Genomic DNA, 14,299 nt, shown 5'->3' with positions numbered 1-14,299 from the left:
GTTCCAAAGACCACAGGAAGGCAGAGCTGCCCAAACCAGCCGAGATCAAGACGCTTTAAGTCCAGCAATTTCAGGGACCATGGATATTAAAAAAAAATAATAAAAAAAAAAATGGTTCAAGTATGTAAAAGTAAAGCTGACTAGCAAAACCCCAAGACTGCACACAAACCACTCCTTTAACTTGGAAGTAAACGTTTACCATGTTTGACAAATACCCCACGATTTGTACAATGCAATGTAGGTCCAATCTCAGCTATGCAACGGCTGCGGAACGGAAGTTCTGAACAGCTTTAACCTCCCAAGTTCTCTTACATGGAGACTTTGCCTCACGTCTCCCGAACATCTACTGCTGTCAACCCAGACGCCCAGTCCAGGACTGTGCTACCCAACAGGTGACCATGTGTGGTTTTTAAAACTTTATTGAGATTTAGTAAAAGGAAAGTCAGGTTCCAGTCACGCCGGCCACACCCAAGTGCTCAATAGCCACCTGTGGCTAGTGGCCATCACACTGGGCAATGCAGATTAGAAAACCTTTCCATCACTGAAAAAACCCTATTATACGAGGCTGAGCGAAAACACAGAAATGAAAAGCAAAGTAAAAGGTTTTTACTTAAGATGGGGCAATTTACCCTTCCAGGAGTGGAGTTTTCCCTTCTGTTGCACTCTGATCAACAGATCATCGTTGAGAAATTAACATACAGCCAAAAGGTGCATTAATACATAAATAACTACCTACGTTAGGTTTTTGGAATCAGTATAGGAACAGCAGGAGCTGAGTTCCTAGAAGGGTGCTCTGCTGTTAGTAAAAAAAGAATCATTTCCCCACTGGCTCAGTAATCTCAGCAACTGTAGAAGCTTGTCATTTTAGTTGTGAAAAAGTTAGCGTTATCTCACTCTGAACAATGCTGCTATTTGGAAGCTCTTCTTCCGCAGCAGAGGAGACGGAGGACGGGACCAGCCACCCACTCGGCAGCCCAGCACCCTCCTGAACACGTCTAGTTATACGGTGTGGGAGCTGTGTGCTGGTCAATGCCCACCTTTTAAGAAAATGAAAAGCGGGCATGGTGGACACCTACTGACTCACAAAACACACTCGAACGCCTCCTCGCCTCGCCACTGCGTGTTAGGTACCAAGGTTCTCCCTGCTCGGAGTCCACCTGGCCCAGAAAAAGCCCCCCACTTTCCCTTCTCACCTCCAGTCTATAGCAGCTGCCCGAAACCCACATCTCATCCGGGTTAAGCAGGCTCAAGCCTTCCCAATAACCAGCCTCTCCCTTCGCAGGAAAATGACCGAGAAGTTGGGGTCCTGGTTATATGGCTTCACAGGCCAGTGTCCCCAAGGCTGATGGTGTCAGACTGACTCGCTTGCAGGCACCTGCCTACACCCACCCAGCCCCAGTCCTGGGTTACAGACAGGCTGAGGACACTTCCAGGGGTCTGACTCAGGCCGGCCTGAGAACCGGCCCTGCCCACGGAAAGAGCCCGACTGCTGTGCCCTCTGCTTCCAGCCCATGCAGTCAGGGAGAACAGAGGCGGGCCTCACAACTCAACTCGACGTGCCCACCAAGAAGGCAGGAGCTGGTCAAGCAACGTGACCCAGAGCAGCAGGGCTGACCAGAAAAAGCCTGTGTGAGGTGACGTGCAAGCTGTGACCTAAAGGATTAAGGACTCCATGGTGAAGGCAGCCAAAGCAACAGAGACGTCAGGTGGACAGGTGGAGATGAGTCTGGAGGTCAGAAAGGCTAGGGCAGAGATTTAAATTTGAGAGTCATCAAGACTATCGGTAAACAGCATTTAAAACAGACATGATCACCTAAGGAGAGCCCAAGAACAGGAATCCTAGACTCACCAAAGAAATGCCACACAATTGAGGGCATGTGAGGCAGCCAACGACGAACTCTGGAAGGAAACCAAGGGCAAACAACAGGGTAGGAGGAGACCGGGAGCTAAGAGCAGAGTGTTTCAAGAAGCTGGTGGTGGTCAAGTTGAGTTCAGTGCCAACAGGCAGAAGCTGAAAACAGACAACCGACCATTCCAGAGCGCTGTGACCCCAAGCAGGGGCCGAGAGGCGTGCAGACAGAAGAGAGGGCATGAGACGGACAGACACGCGGTGGTGGTTCCACCCAGACTCCACGCCGACCTGAAACGCCCAGCTCCATTTCTGAACTGTGATTCTGAGACACAGGAACCCTCACAGGACACCTACCTTTCCTAGTTACTGCCTCTTCAACCTGCAACTGAGACATTGTTTTTACCAGCTGGGACGGGAAGGGAAGGACACGGGAGACGGGTTGGGAACACAAGGGGAACTGTGACGATGCTCTAGGTAACTGCTGGGCATCCCCCCAAAATCCTTATCCCCCCAAAATCCTCATCCACCTGGAATGTGAGTGACGTTCTTTGCAGGTATAATTAGTTAACTTACAATGAGGTCACACTAGATTGTACACTAACTTACAATTGGCTCTAATCCAAGGACTGGTGTCCTCTAAGAGCAGACACACACACAGAGGGAAGGGCACGTGAAGACAGAGAGGCAAAACCGGGACTGCCAGCACCCATCACGAGGCAGAAAGAACCGTCGAGGAGCTGCCCTGCCAACACCTGATGTAGACTGCACATCTGGGCGGGAGAGGGTTTGTTGTTTAAGCCCCTAGGTTTGGGGTCGTTCATTACAGCATCCACAGGCAAGGAAAGAGAACCATTTCAGAGCCAGGCAGAAGAGCCGCTGAGAACCTACGGCAGCGACAAGACAGGAGCACAGGCTGGAAGACCACAGGGCGAGGGAGGAGGCGCAGCAGCCCCGGTGGGCAGTGGGCCCGAAGCCAACACATGGGCACGCAGCCTCACAACTGCGCAGAGAGGAGAAGGCTGGGCTAGAGGTGCGAAATCACTGTGCAGGCCCAAGGCCTCCAGGCCAAGTCCACCGAGGGGGGGGGGGTGAGGTCCATCCACGGAGAAGTAGCAGAGCTCCGCTGCGGTGCCGAAAACAACCGCATTTGCAAAGGTAAGACATCCAGGAATACACACACCATGTTTCCCCAAAACTAAGACCTAGACAGACAATCAGCTCTAATGCGTCTTTTGGAGCAAAAATTAATATAGGACCCGGTCTTATTTTAGTATAAGATATTTCTGCTTTATGATATAAATTTTACTATAAGACCGAGTCTTATATAACACAATATGATACAAAACCGGGTATAATATAATACGTCTTACATTAACTTTTGCTCCAAAAGACACATTACAGCTGATTGTCCAGCTAGGTCTTATTTTCGGGGAACACGGTACTAGGCATGGAACAAAGTAGAAAAATCGGAACGAAAAAATCTACACAGTATGATCCCCAACACAATGAAAGATCTGGATACACACGTGCCTGAGCAATACAAAAGACTAAACAAAAACAACCTTAGGTGGTTTGGCTGGATAGGATAATTATAGATTCCCCCCTCATTTTCCTATTACTAATTTTCTACAATGAACATAGTAAACATTTTTACTATTAAAATGCAAAGGTTAAAAATAACAACTGAGACAATAAAACAGACTTACTGAAAAGGACATCTTTATAACAACACTGGTGGCTTAGGAACAGGAACAAGGTCCTCAAAGAATGAGGACCAAACAGACGGAGGCACTGAGGCAGGCAGACACCTCCCCGTTCGGGACTCAACTGTAAAAAGAGGAAAGGAGGCAAGGGCTGCACAGAGGCCACGGTTAATGGGGGTTCAGTTACTCAAGACGTGGGCTTGTGGGAAGGCAGAACGGGAGCCCCTGAAGACGACACTGCAGACAGAATGAGTGGTGGACAAGTTCAAGTGGAAGAATGTTCCCACCAGTAACCCACAAAGGGGGCGGGTGCAGACCCAGAAGTCCCCGAGATGAAAGCAGGGAGAAGGGCTTGTGCCGTGAGGGCCACAGCCTAGTAATTACGAGCAGGCTCTGGAGGCAAGCGGCTCAAGTTCAAACATGGGTTCCACTGATTCCTGGCTGTGACCTTGGTGAATCACCTAATCTTCCCGCCAGCTTCGCACCCTGTGGAATGGGCTAGTCACCCGGTAACAATGTGAAGTTCTTCGCACGGGGCCTGGCACAGCAGGCGCCCAGCAAACAGGAGCTAATAGCATGGGGTCACCAACAGGCCAACATGCAAGTTCACCCACGGCCAAGGGAATGCCAGGTGGGGGGCGGCAGAGTTTCTGCCAACAGGGAAATCTTGGCGAAGCTCTCCCAACAGACATGTGAAACAGAAAGCCTATGCCTGCCGAGGGGAGAGCAGTGACCATCTCACCAAGCAGGGCCTCCATCTCAATGCCATGCTCAGTCCTGTCTGGAGCTGCCCTTTGCCCAGGTGTCTGCTTCACCATCCTCTCACCCCAGATGTTTCCACCATCCTCGTAACAACGAAAGCCCAGCAATCTCCATGGCCCTGCCCTGCCTTCTCTCTCAGCAAAGCCTCTCCCCGCACCTGAGAGATGATGCTCCTGCCACCAGGGCAGGCTTGGTGTCTCTCATCACTGCCCATCACCAGCTGCCCCCGGCACTGGTCAGGCCTTGACTAAGCACTAGATTACGGTACAGGCTCCCTCAAGCTGCTTCCCTCCCCAGGTGCCTCTGCAGCCCTCCCCGCTACCCCGTGCGTCCTGGGCCCTGGGGACTCTGACCACTGACCCTCCCTGATGGACCGCCCGCCCTTGCTCTCAGAAGCCTCTCTCCCTGACATTCCTCCCCTGCCGTCCCTCACGCTGTCCCAAGGTCTCTTCTCAGCCTCCGCCAATGGGTCTTCAACCTCCAGAGAATCCTGGGTTCCCCTCCCCAGGAAGAGGCACCACCCCAGAACTAGAACCTGGCACAAGGGGTCGGGAGGCACCGCAGAGCAGCTGCCGGTCCCGCTGAGGGCTCCGGTGCCCGCAGGCACGGCCCTGGCTGGTTGAACCCCGCACGGCTCTCCAGCAGTGCCGCTCAGTCGGCGGGTCTCGGTCTCAGGCCTTCACATCCGTAACCACTGAGGACCCCAGGGCTTCTGCTGTAGCAATGGATACTCACCATGCTACAAACTAAAACAGAGAAGCCCTAAAAATCTTTCATAAGCCTATCACATTTCCAGAAGCCCCATTTTTACAAAACTAACTAGAAACCGTTTGGTGCGAAGAGCAGCTGGCACACACCTTACCCGTCAGCACACCTCTGTGCAGCCACGCCGGGCAGCTGGCTTCTCACAGCTGCTTCTGCAGCCGTCGGTGGCAGTCCCTTGTTGGGGCGGAAGCACACGAGGAAAACCAGCCTCACACAGACACAGAGTCGGAAAAGGGGGAGCATTTTAACAGCCTTTTCAAATCAATGAGGACAGTCTTCTTTGGCAGCACCTCAAAACTCAGCAAGTGGTCAGTGTTTTAAAGGGTAGTGCTGCCGTGGAATCTGAAACTGTCAACTAACTGTGGGCACTGTCACATTCAACTCCATTCCTGGGCTTTGAATGACCTTTCACCCACTGCGAGTTAGCAGCAGTGGCCCTTGGGAAAGTATCAGTTCACTGAATTCAACAGACTGTCCACACTGACATACGTCTTTACAGGATGTGAAAAAGTAACTCCTCCTTAGCACCACCGCCTGGCTCATAAGAAAAGTCTTGAGGTCCTGGGAAGCTGTCAAGCTCATGGGAACAGAATCAAGTTTTCCAAAAATTCTCATTTCCATCTGAAAGCTCAAAGTTTATCACGCCAACGACACTGTCAGTTATTCTCTTTGACGTACCTGCTTTGCTTCGTTCATCTTCAAGCACTAGCTGCCAAATACCCTGGTCTGAGCAGCCATCACTGTCAGCTGTTCTCCCAGCTCAAACAGTCACACAGCTGAGTGTCCAGCTTTGTGCCCACTTTCCATTTCGTCACACAGACAAGTAAAGGGAGGAACTCGGGGTTGACATCAATAAAATTACTTCTTATTGCTTCAGCAAGGGCATTAGATGAAACTGGTTCCTGGCGGTGAAGAATACTAGGGCTACAAGACTGGCTGACTGCACGCGGTGGGACACGGCTTTGGTCTGGGCGACAGAACCAGCCGTCTGACCCACCGCTGCCTGCGTGCCATCGGCACACACGGCAGCAAAGTCAGGCAACATCTCAACGGGATTCTGAAAGGAGCGCTGGCTAACGGAGCCCCAGAGGGTCTCAGGAACCCCAGGAGCACACATCGCACCTTGAGGCTTCTTGCCCTAAGTGGCCGTCACTCACCAGGTAAACACTGATGACTCGAAAGGTCTGCCTCCACCCAGACGGCGCTCCAGAGCAGCTCCTGCGCGCGGACTGAAGTCACTCACTCAACCAACATTTGCTGCGCCGTTTCAGGGGCTGGTGATGCGGGAGCGAACCCAAGGGCCTGTCTTCGTGAAGCCAGAACTCCTGCGGGATCAGCGTAAGGGCTGGGAAGACGCTGGGCACAGTGGTGGAGAGCAGAGCTGGCCTCTGAGCAGGGGCTACCTGAACGGAGGGAGTGAACTGTCCGAACGAAGCTCTAGACAGCTTTGCGGGGACAAGGACCGGCCGTGCGAGCACTGGAGCTTCGTGGGAAGGCCTCCGAGGGTCCGCAAACCCAGTGCACATGGAGTCTACCCCCACCCAACTTCTGCTCCTTATTTCAGGAAGTGCAAACAGCCACCGATGTGCAGGACAGAAGCCGGCGGTCATTACTCCTCCCTTACCTTCCTCAGTCACCAGCTTTACCACCCTGGCCCAGACCCCCTCCTCTCCACACCAGCATCCCATCTGGACTCTTCCTCCCGACTCCTCCCCAAGCATGCTCCAAGCTCAAGACCCGAGTGCCATCGCAATCAGGTCAATCTCCTCCTTAAAAACCTCCTAGGCTCCAGAGCCCTCCAGGTCAAAGTGCAAACTCTTTACCAAGCAAGGCTGACCTCTCGGCACCCCTTTCTCACCAGTTTCCAGCCCTTGAGAACATCCAGCCCTGAGGAGCCATGCTCTCTGGGTGCTGGGAGACCAGGCTGCATATGAAAGACACTCACACCACCTCCTCAGTCCAAACACGCTTTCCTTCCCCTGCACCGGCCTGCCAGACAGGCTCCAACTGGGGGACCCTTCAGATCTCAACGTAAACTCTTCCTGAGAAGCCATCGCTAAACTACAATAGGTCGGCAGGCCTCGCAGCTCTGGGCCTGCTGTCACGCTCCCTACTAAACTATCCACTCAGTAGGGCCCTGGGCAACGCCCATTCTACCACCACTTACAGCCTCGACACCTGGCAGAGAAAGTGCTGGGTAAGCATTTGTTAAACAAATCCCCAGTGATGGCACTTATGAAAATACATGAAAAACATTTCATTATACTGTCACTAGTTGGTGAATCAAGGGATGCCAAAAAAAGTTTTGTGAAATCAAAAAAATTCAGCATCATAAAGGGGAAGGTGAAATCTCTAAAAAATAAACAATGACTTGACCCGTTTTTCGAATGAATTAGAGGATCAAAATTATCCTATACTGGTAAAGAAAGCCTTTCGAGTAAAGAAAAGTTATGAACAAAGACTCGGGAGAAAGTGGTAGCAAATTAGTGATGGGGTGGGACGCACAACCACAGCTGTCATGTACAGTCCACACCCTAAACATTCCTCTGGAACAACAAGGAAAAAAGAAACAAGTCTCTCCGTGGGCTGTCGCCTTGTAACACGATTTGACTTTATCACAGTTGAAGAGGTGTTTGCAAAGCGAGGCCCCAGGCACAGAACACAGGACGGTGACTCCTGCCAGAGCACTGAGGGCAGGGCGCATCTCAGAGCCTCACACAAGCGTGAACCCGCGGGAAGCCCGAGCCCCGAGAAGCAGGTTCTGCTCCGCGGGCCTGACAGGTGAGGAAACTCACGAGCACATCCCAACCGGCAAGTCAAGGTTCAGAGCCAGCCGGGCCCTAACGCCACGCGGGAGTTCATCTCTCTCCATCCCAAGAATTCAGGAAGTGTTTCAAGCTCCTCCGACAATTTTTTGGAAACCTACCGTAGAGGCTTTAACACTCTCTTGGCTAATTATTATAGAAAGCGTCCAGAATTTTTTTAAAGCTTTATAAATACAACACATGGACTGGTTAGTTTAGAAAATCTGTAATCCTCATTGGGAATAAATTTTATAATTGTCACAGGACTGAGTCAGGAAACACAGTTACGCACAGGTAAACCAGGGTATGTTCAACCAGTGCCCTTTACTACGCCAGACCGGGCAAGGCAGACAGCAAACACACAGCGTTTTCCTCCCTGATAAAATGCATTACTAAGGTTGGGGCAGCTAACTCTTAAATCACAGTAACCTTTTAGCAAAGGCAATGTAGGTGTAACTGAATAATCTCTTAGCAATCACCTTAGATAATCTTGACTTGGTCTTTAAAATCATTCCGTTTTTTAGAAATGGCTTTTCCCCAGAATTTTAATTTAATAAGTCAACCAAGGAAATACTCACCTAAGTCTTTTTAGAAGAAGAAGAAGAAGAAGAAGAAGAAGAAGAAGAAGAAGAAGAAGAAGAAGAAGAAGAAGGAGAAAACAACATTGTTCTAGCAAACAGGAAGCTTTTCTATCACTGGAAGCCAGCAGGCATTTGCATCGACCCTGTGACTCCCGCCGGGAGACGCCACACAAGAAGAGGGCTGAAAGGTCTGAAAAGCTCTTAGCGCTCGCTGCACGAGTCCACGACCAATTCAAATGCCTACAGACTGCCTCTATTTCTTAAACGAGAGTTCTGGAACAAATCTGCAGCTTTCAAAAGAAGTGCTCCATTCCTTCTCCAGAACAGTCAATGTGATGTTTCATTATTCAATATGTACACATTCTCCACAAATATTTCGACTGTTCTTCTTCCAATAATGTCGCACATTCAATTTTGTTAATTACTTCTCTGATCCAGTTTCCATTTAAATTTGTTTGTAACCCCTCATTCTATGTTCACCAAGCGAAACACTTAACTACTTAATTTCTCTAACTACTCTGATCACTGAATACAAACCTGAAATCAGAATTTACACCACGATTAAAAAATTCTAAAATTCGTTGTTCGATGCCTTACTAGACTTATGCTAAATAGGGGTTTCAAAATAATACGGCATGCCATATGGTCAAGCCCAGATAATAAAATTGAGACTATCTATTACCAAATCCACTAATGCTAAAAGCCAAAGTCCAGTACACAGTAAGAATTTAATCCAATTTAGAGACCAACATAAGCCAAATATTTTGGGCAGAGAAAAAACAATCTAATGAAGAAACTATAATAAATGCCAATACTGCATATCTAAAATAAAATCAATGTTATTTATTCAAGTATTAACTAAAAAGCCAGCTGATGGTTAAGTAAATCTACAGACATCCTAAAGACCTTTCTCAAAGCTATTTGTAGAAATATAACTTTTCCAATCAAACCAGTAGATAACAGAAATCAAAGTCAATAGGCATGAAAAAGTTTTTCTTGAAAAGAGGTTTTACTCATTAAAACAAGATAATACATTATTCTGCAGCCTTTTCGCAGTCTTTTTAATCTTTTGAGATTAAAATTAAATCTGAGGAAATTTACTCCTAACCCCCCAAATCAGAAGTCAGTCAAGATGTCAAACAAAGAGAACTCTTTAAGGCATCATTAAAGGACATTCTGTTTAATACTTATCTGCTGTCAGACAGCGTACAAGAGGAATTGCTTTTTTGTCTGGTGGGTGTGTTCAGTTAAGGTGTCAATTCAAATACAGCCAATACTGTTGTAAAAACTAGGAATAGTGTCTGATGGGTATTACAGACTTATCGGGGCGATCACCTCATAAATTATATAAATGCCTAACCACTACACTGTACACCTGAAACTAATACAAGATCCTCTTGAATGTCAATTGTAATTTAAAAACTATACAGTCACAGGATATAAGGTACAGGGAATATGGTCAATGACATTGTAATAGCCGTGTGAGGTGTCAGATGAGTAGTAGACTCATTGGGGTGATCACTTAGCAAGGTGTGTAAATGTCTAATCACTATGTTGTTTTGCACAACTGAAACTTATTTTTAAAAAGTGTCAATTCAGAGTCAAAACTGCACGGTGGACCATTTCCTGTATAAGCGCACTCCTGAACCATTCCAGCAGATGAAATGCAGCCCTTACACTGGCCCCTGAGCAAGGGACAGAGCCACAGGCCACGATCATAAAACTTAACTTTGCTTCCTAAACTCTCGCCTAAGAAAACTCGTAGCACTTCCAGCGCCTGGGAAACCAGAAGCACCTAACAGCAGGCAGGGTCTCAGGAAGGACCGCGGCCTGGCAACCCCGCCTCACACACACAGCAGCCGGGAATCTCCCCCCACAGGGTCCCGACAGCAGAGCCTCCCACCCTTCCATTCCACCCACTTCTGGGCAGCCCTAACTGTTAAGAGTCCGCTCAAGCCAAAAGCTATCACCCGGTTCTGCTGTGCCGAGGCGCTCAGACCTAGTTCCACGTTGGTGGCACCAGCTCTGCCCCCAGCTACACACCCAGTATTCATAAGGAAGGAAAAAAGGAAGTGCCTGTTTACTTTCTTTTTGCAATATATACCTTCCGGAAGAATCCAAAATAGACCCTATCTCAACAGAATGCAAAAATGTTACTTTCAAATAAAGAACCCTCCACCTCCTGCAAAAAAAAAAGTCTACAGCTTCAAACTAGAAAACAAAGTCATAGAGAAATATCAGCACTGATAATGCTCTCAAGACTTAATCCAGTACCTAGAGTTGAAAGGAACTTCCCACAAAGCTCACACTTCCATTGATTTACTTATTATAAAAAATAACCTGCACATTTTCTTAGCTAACAATCACTCATAAGTGACTCTTAATCATCAAATATTTGAGATCACTTTGCTATCAGATAGGCAGCAAAATGAAAATGCAGAAAAACCGCCATACTCCCCAAACCAAAACCACAGGTTAGCATGTCTCTGTTTCTGCACAAACACAGTAATGCACCTTTAACTGCCAGTGTCCAGCAACTCGCTCCCCAAGGTAAAAACTCCTGCATGGCTGCTTTCCTTCAGGAAATCAATCTCAACGCTGACTGAGAAGCTGCCATAAAGAGGAATCAGGCAGGTGGGGATAATGCCACTTTCGCGTGCTGTGCAATGTAAAGAACATTGGAAATGTGTGAATACATCTTGAATCAACTATCAATTCGGAAGGGAAAATATCGGAGGATTTTCACAAGTCCAATGGCTCCGCACCACCGGGTGGAATGTGCAGCGCAACTCCTCCCCCACCCTCCCCCGCTGCCACCGAAAAGCCCGCAAGGGCCGAAGGAGGACACCCAGCTCTCGTGTTGTTTCCTCCCTCTTCCCCATCCTGGTCCTTCTAAATAACGTGCACCGAGCCCAGAACACCGTCGGGGCGCAGGAGAGGGTCGGGGAGCGCGCGGCGCTGACAAAGGCGGCGGCGGCGGACGCGCCATCTTGTCGCCGGGCCTGGACTCCGAGCCATTCATTGGGGCTCGGGGGGCGCGGGGACCCCGGCCCGGCCTCACCCTCGGGCGCTTCCTAGTCCACCTCCCCGTCCACTTGCCCCCACGCAGGACCCGCACCGCGCGAGTGAGGAAACGAGAAAAGGCTCGCGATGGGGCTGCCTCTTACTTTTCGATAAAAACGAAAATAGCCCAGAATCGTTGTTTTGATCCTCCCAGCAGTTTTCTGTGTCTGCCTTAAACCAACCCCAGTGCCCACCGGCCGGCCCCCGGGGCCCGGCCCCCGCTTCCTCATTTCATCGCCCCCCTTCTTCCTCGTGTCGTTACCAAACCCTAACTTCAAAGTCGCCAGAAAAGGGGCACCTAAAACACGACGTCCTCCCGAGCAAAGGACGAGCACCCACACCCACTGCAGAACCCGCGCTGCCTTTGTTCTCGCGGCCCCGCCGGCCCGCTGCGCGGAGGGGAGGGGAGGGGAGGGGCGCCGGCCTGCAGACCCCGGCCCCGCGCACAGCCCGGGAGGCCGGGCCGGGTCCTGACCCGAGGCTCGGAACCTCGGACCCCAACCCAGGACACGGGCCCAGACCCCGACTCAGCATTCAAGATCCCGGACCCCGACCCCGGGCCCGGGACACGGACCGCAGACCCCGACCCAGATCCCCGACCCCCGACCAGGACCCCAACCTGGGACCCAAAACGCTGACCGCGGAGCGCATTACTCGGACGGCAAGCGTGGACCCCGGACCCCAGGCCCCGGCCCCGGAGGCTGAACTCCGGGCCCCAGGCCCCGGCCCCGGAGCCCAAACCCCGAACCCCGGACCTGAGACGCTGGACCACGGACCTCCGCCCGGACCCGAACCCCGGCCGACGCCCGCAGCGTCCCCGCCCCGCGGACCCCACCCGGGCGGGGCAGGAAGACGCGGCCCGGCGCCGGGGTGGGGGCGGGGCGGCCCGGGAGGGCGACCCCGGCGGGGGCCGCGGGCAGGGGCCGCGAGGCGGGAGCAGGGCCGGGGTCCGGACAGCGGGGCGGGGGTAGGGCAAGGGCCGCCGCGCTCACCTCGGCGTTCGTCCTGCCTGACGCGCCCGCACCCCGTAGCCTCAGCCGCCTCGGCCGCCGCTCCGGGAGGTGGTCGCGCTCGGGCCGCTCCGCGGGCGCTGCGGCAGGTGCGCCGGCGAGGCTCGGTCCGGTCCCGCGGCGGCTGCTCCACTCCGCGCCCGCGCCCGCCGCCGCCGCCTCCGTCCGCCCTCAGACGCCTCCAGCCATCGGGATGGGCGCGGCGGCCCCTGCCCGCAGCCTCGGGAAACCCCACGGCCGCGTCACCGCGCACGCCGCGCGCACGCACGGCCCGGCCGCGGCCCCGGCGCGCGCTTCCTCCCTGCGCCTGCTCCGCGCGCGTGCGCGAGACACTTAAAGGGGCCGCACCGCGCACTCGGGGACCAGCCTCTGGAGCCCACCAAACCTGGTCCGCCCGTCGCCTGCACGGAGCTCCGCGCCCCAGGGATTGGGCCTCGCGCTGGCATGCGCCTGCCCACTGCCGACCGGCTCGGTTCCCAGGCAGGCAGACGTGGGTGGAGGCCTCAGGGCGGGAGCCAGGACCCTCCCCGCCCCGCACCGGCGCCCCGAACCCGCGCCCACACACGCATACCACACGCCGCATCTACGCCCGGTACCCCGCATTGGCATCTTCGCCCAACACACGCCCACGCCCTAGCCCTGGCTGACCCTCAGGCTTGTGGGTTCCGAGGAGATGACCGATTCCTCCGTCTAAGGCGACGGCCCAGCGGGGCCCGCTCTGGACGAGCTCGGCCTCCAGGACGCCGGCCTTCTGCCTGCCCGCAGAGTGGACCCCCCTGCCCCGCCGACACGGCCAGTCCTCCGAGGTGCTCCGGAGGCTCGTGTGAACTCGGGCAGGTGTGGCCAGTGTGGCCTCTGGTGGTCCTGTGGGGAATGGCCACCAGGGCAGGGAGGTGTGATGTGACCACGGGGCAGATAGTCAGGAGGGAGAGATGGCCAACCCCTGCAAATGCGGCTGACAAGTCAGCGGGGCACCTGAGGATTGACACCCCAGGTGGGCAAGGGGGAGGTGAAGAGGGGTCTGTCATTTGCAGCCTGCAGTTTTCCCGTGCACAGAAACCTTGGGTGTCAGCAGAATGAGCCTTCCACCCACCACCTCCCGTCTTTGTCTTTCCAGCTGACTTCTGGCTCCCAGTTCCAACAATAATCCCGCCCCCATCTACTTTACAAGGGCCTGCGGCCCCCTCCAACCACGTCAGTCCCTGGCCCCCACCCTCCCTGTGCTGCCCTTTCCAGACCAAATCCAGGCCACTTCTCCAGGCCTGCACCGCTTGGCTAACAGAGACTGAAGAGCCTGCCAGCAGCATACCTGTCCCCTTACACAGGGCCACAATCTCAAGGGGCTGTCACTTCCTTTGTGCCCAACCTGTTTCCTGTGAGTGTGTGTCTCGGGTGGCCCTCCACTCCAGCATGGAGCCCATATCTTCCCACCCAGGCGATGGCTGAACCCCTGCCTCCCTCCTCCCACCCCACTGGTCCTTTCTTCCAGCACACAAACATGTTCCATCATTGTTGGAGCCCTTCCTCGATTCCTGGCACAGGATGCTCCAGGCTCTTCTTAGGCCCTCCCTGTCCCAACCCGAATTCAGCCGTTTCTCCAAGGAGCTCTGGTTCCATTCAGCGGGGGAGGGTGTTTAGGAGCCAGGAGCCAGGCTCTGGGGGTGCTCACTGCTACCAGGGTGTCATTACCTCTAGTCCCTGCCAGTGGACAGAGCTAGGGAACATACATATGTAGAAGCACACACACACACAAACTACC

At 52.9% G+C, this 14,299-nt stretch overlaps 1 protein-coding gene across 7 annotated transcripts in view; it reads right to left on the bottom strand.

Moving 5' to 3' along the window:
* The window catches only part of GNB1 (G protein subunit beta 1), a 70,215-nt gene extending 56,715 nt beyond the window's left edge, over nt 1-13,500 (bottom strand). The window contains exons 1-2 of one of the 7 annotated variants that reach the window (XM_074334271.1): nt 12,286-12,362; nt 6,240-6,485 (exon numbers count right to left, since the gene is read on the bottom strand). The gene's annotated coding sequence lies outside the window, so the exon portion shown is untranslated. Of the gene's footprint in view, nt 1-6,239; nt 6,486-11,634; nt 11,890-12,285; nt 12,363-12,522; nt 12,798-13,188 lie in introns of those variants that run through there. The other 6 variants (XM_074334273.1, XM_074334270.1, XM_074334272.1 and 3 more) reach the window with 6 other exon arrangements.
* Between the last annotated feature and the right edge of the window lie 799 nt (nt 13,501-14,299).

The sequence above is a fragment of the Rhinolophus sinicus genome, linkage group LG06 (assembly GCF_036562045.2).
Source record: "Rhinolophus sinicus isolate RSC01 linkage group LG06, ASM3656204v1, whole genome shotgun sequence".
NCBI lineage: Eukaryota > Metazoa > Chordata > Mammalia > Chiroptera > Rhinolophidae > Rhinolophus > Rhinolophus sinicus.
The sequence above is the reverse complement of the archived record's forward strand: the minus strand, read 5'-3'. Positions and strand labels throughout refer to the sequence as shown.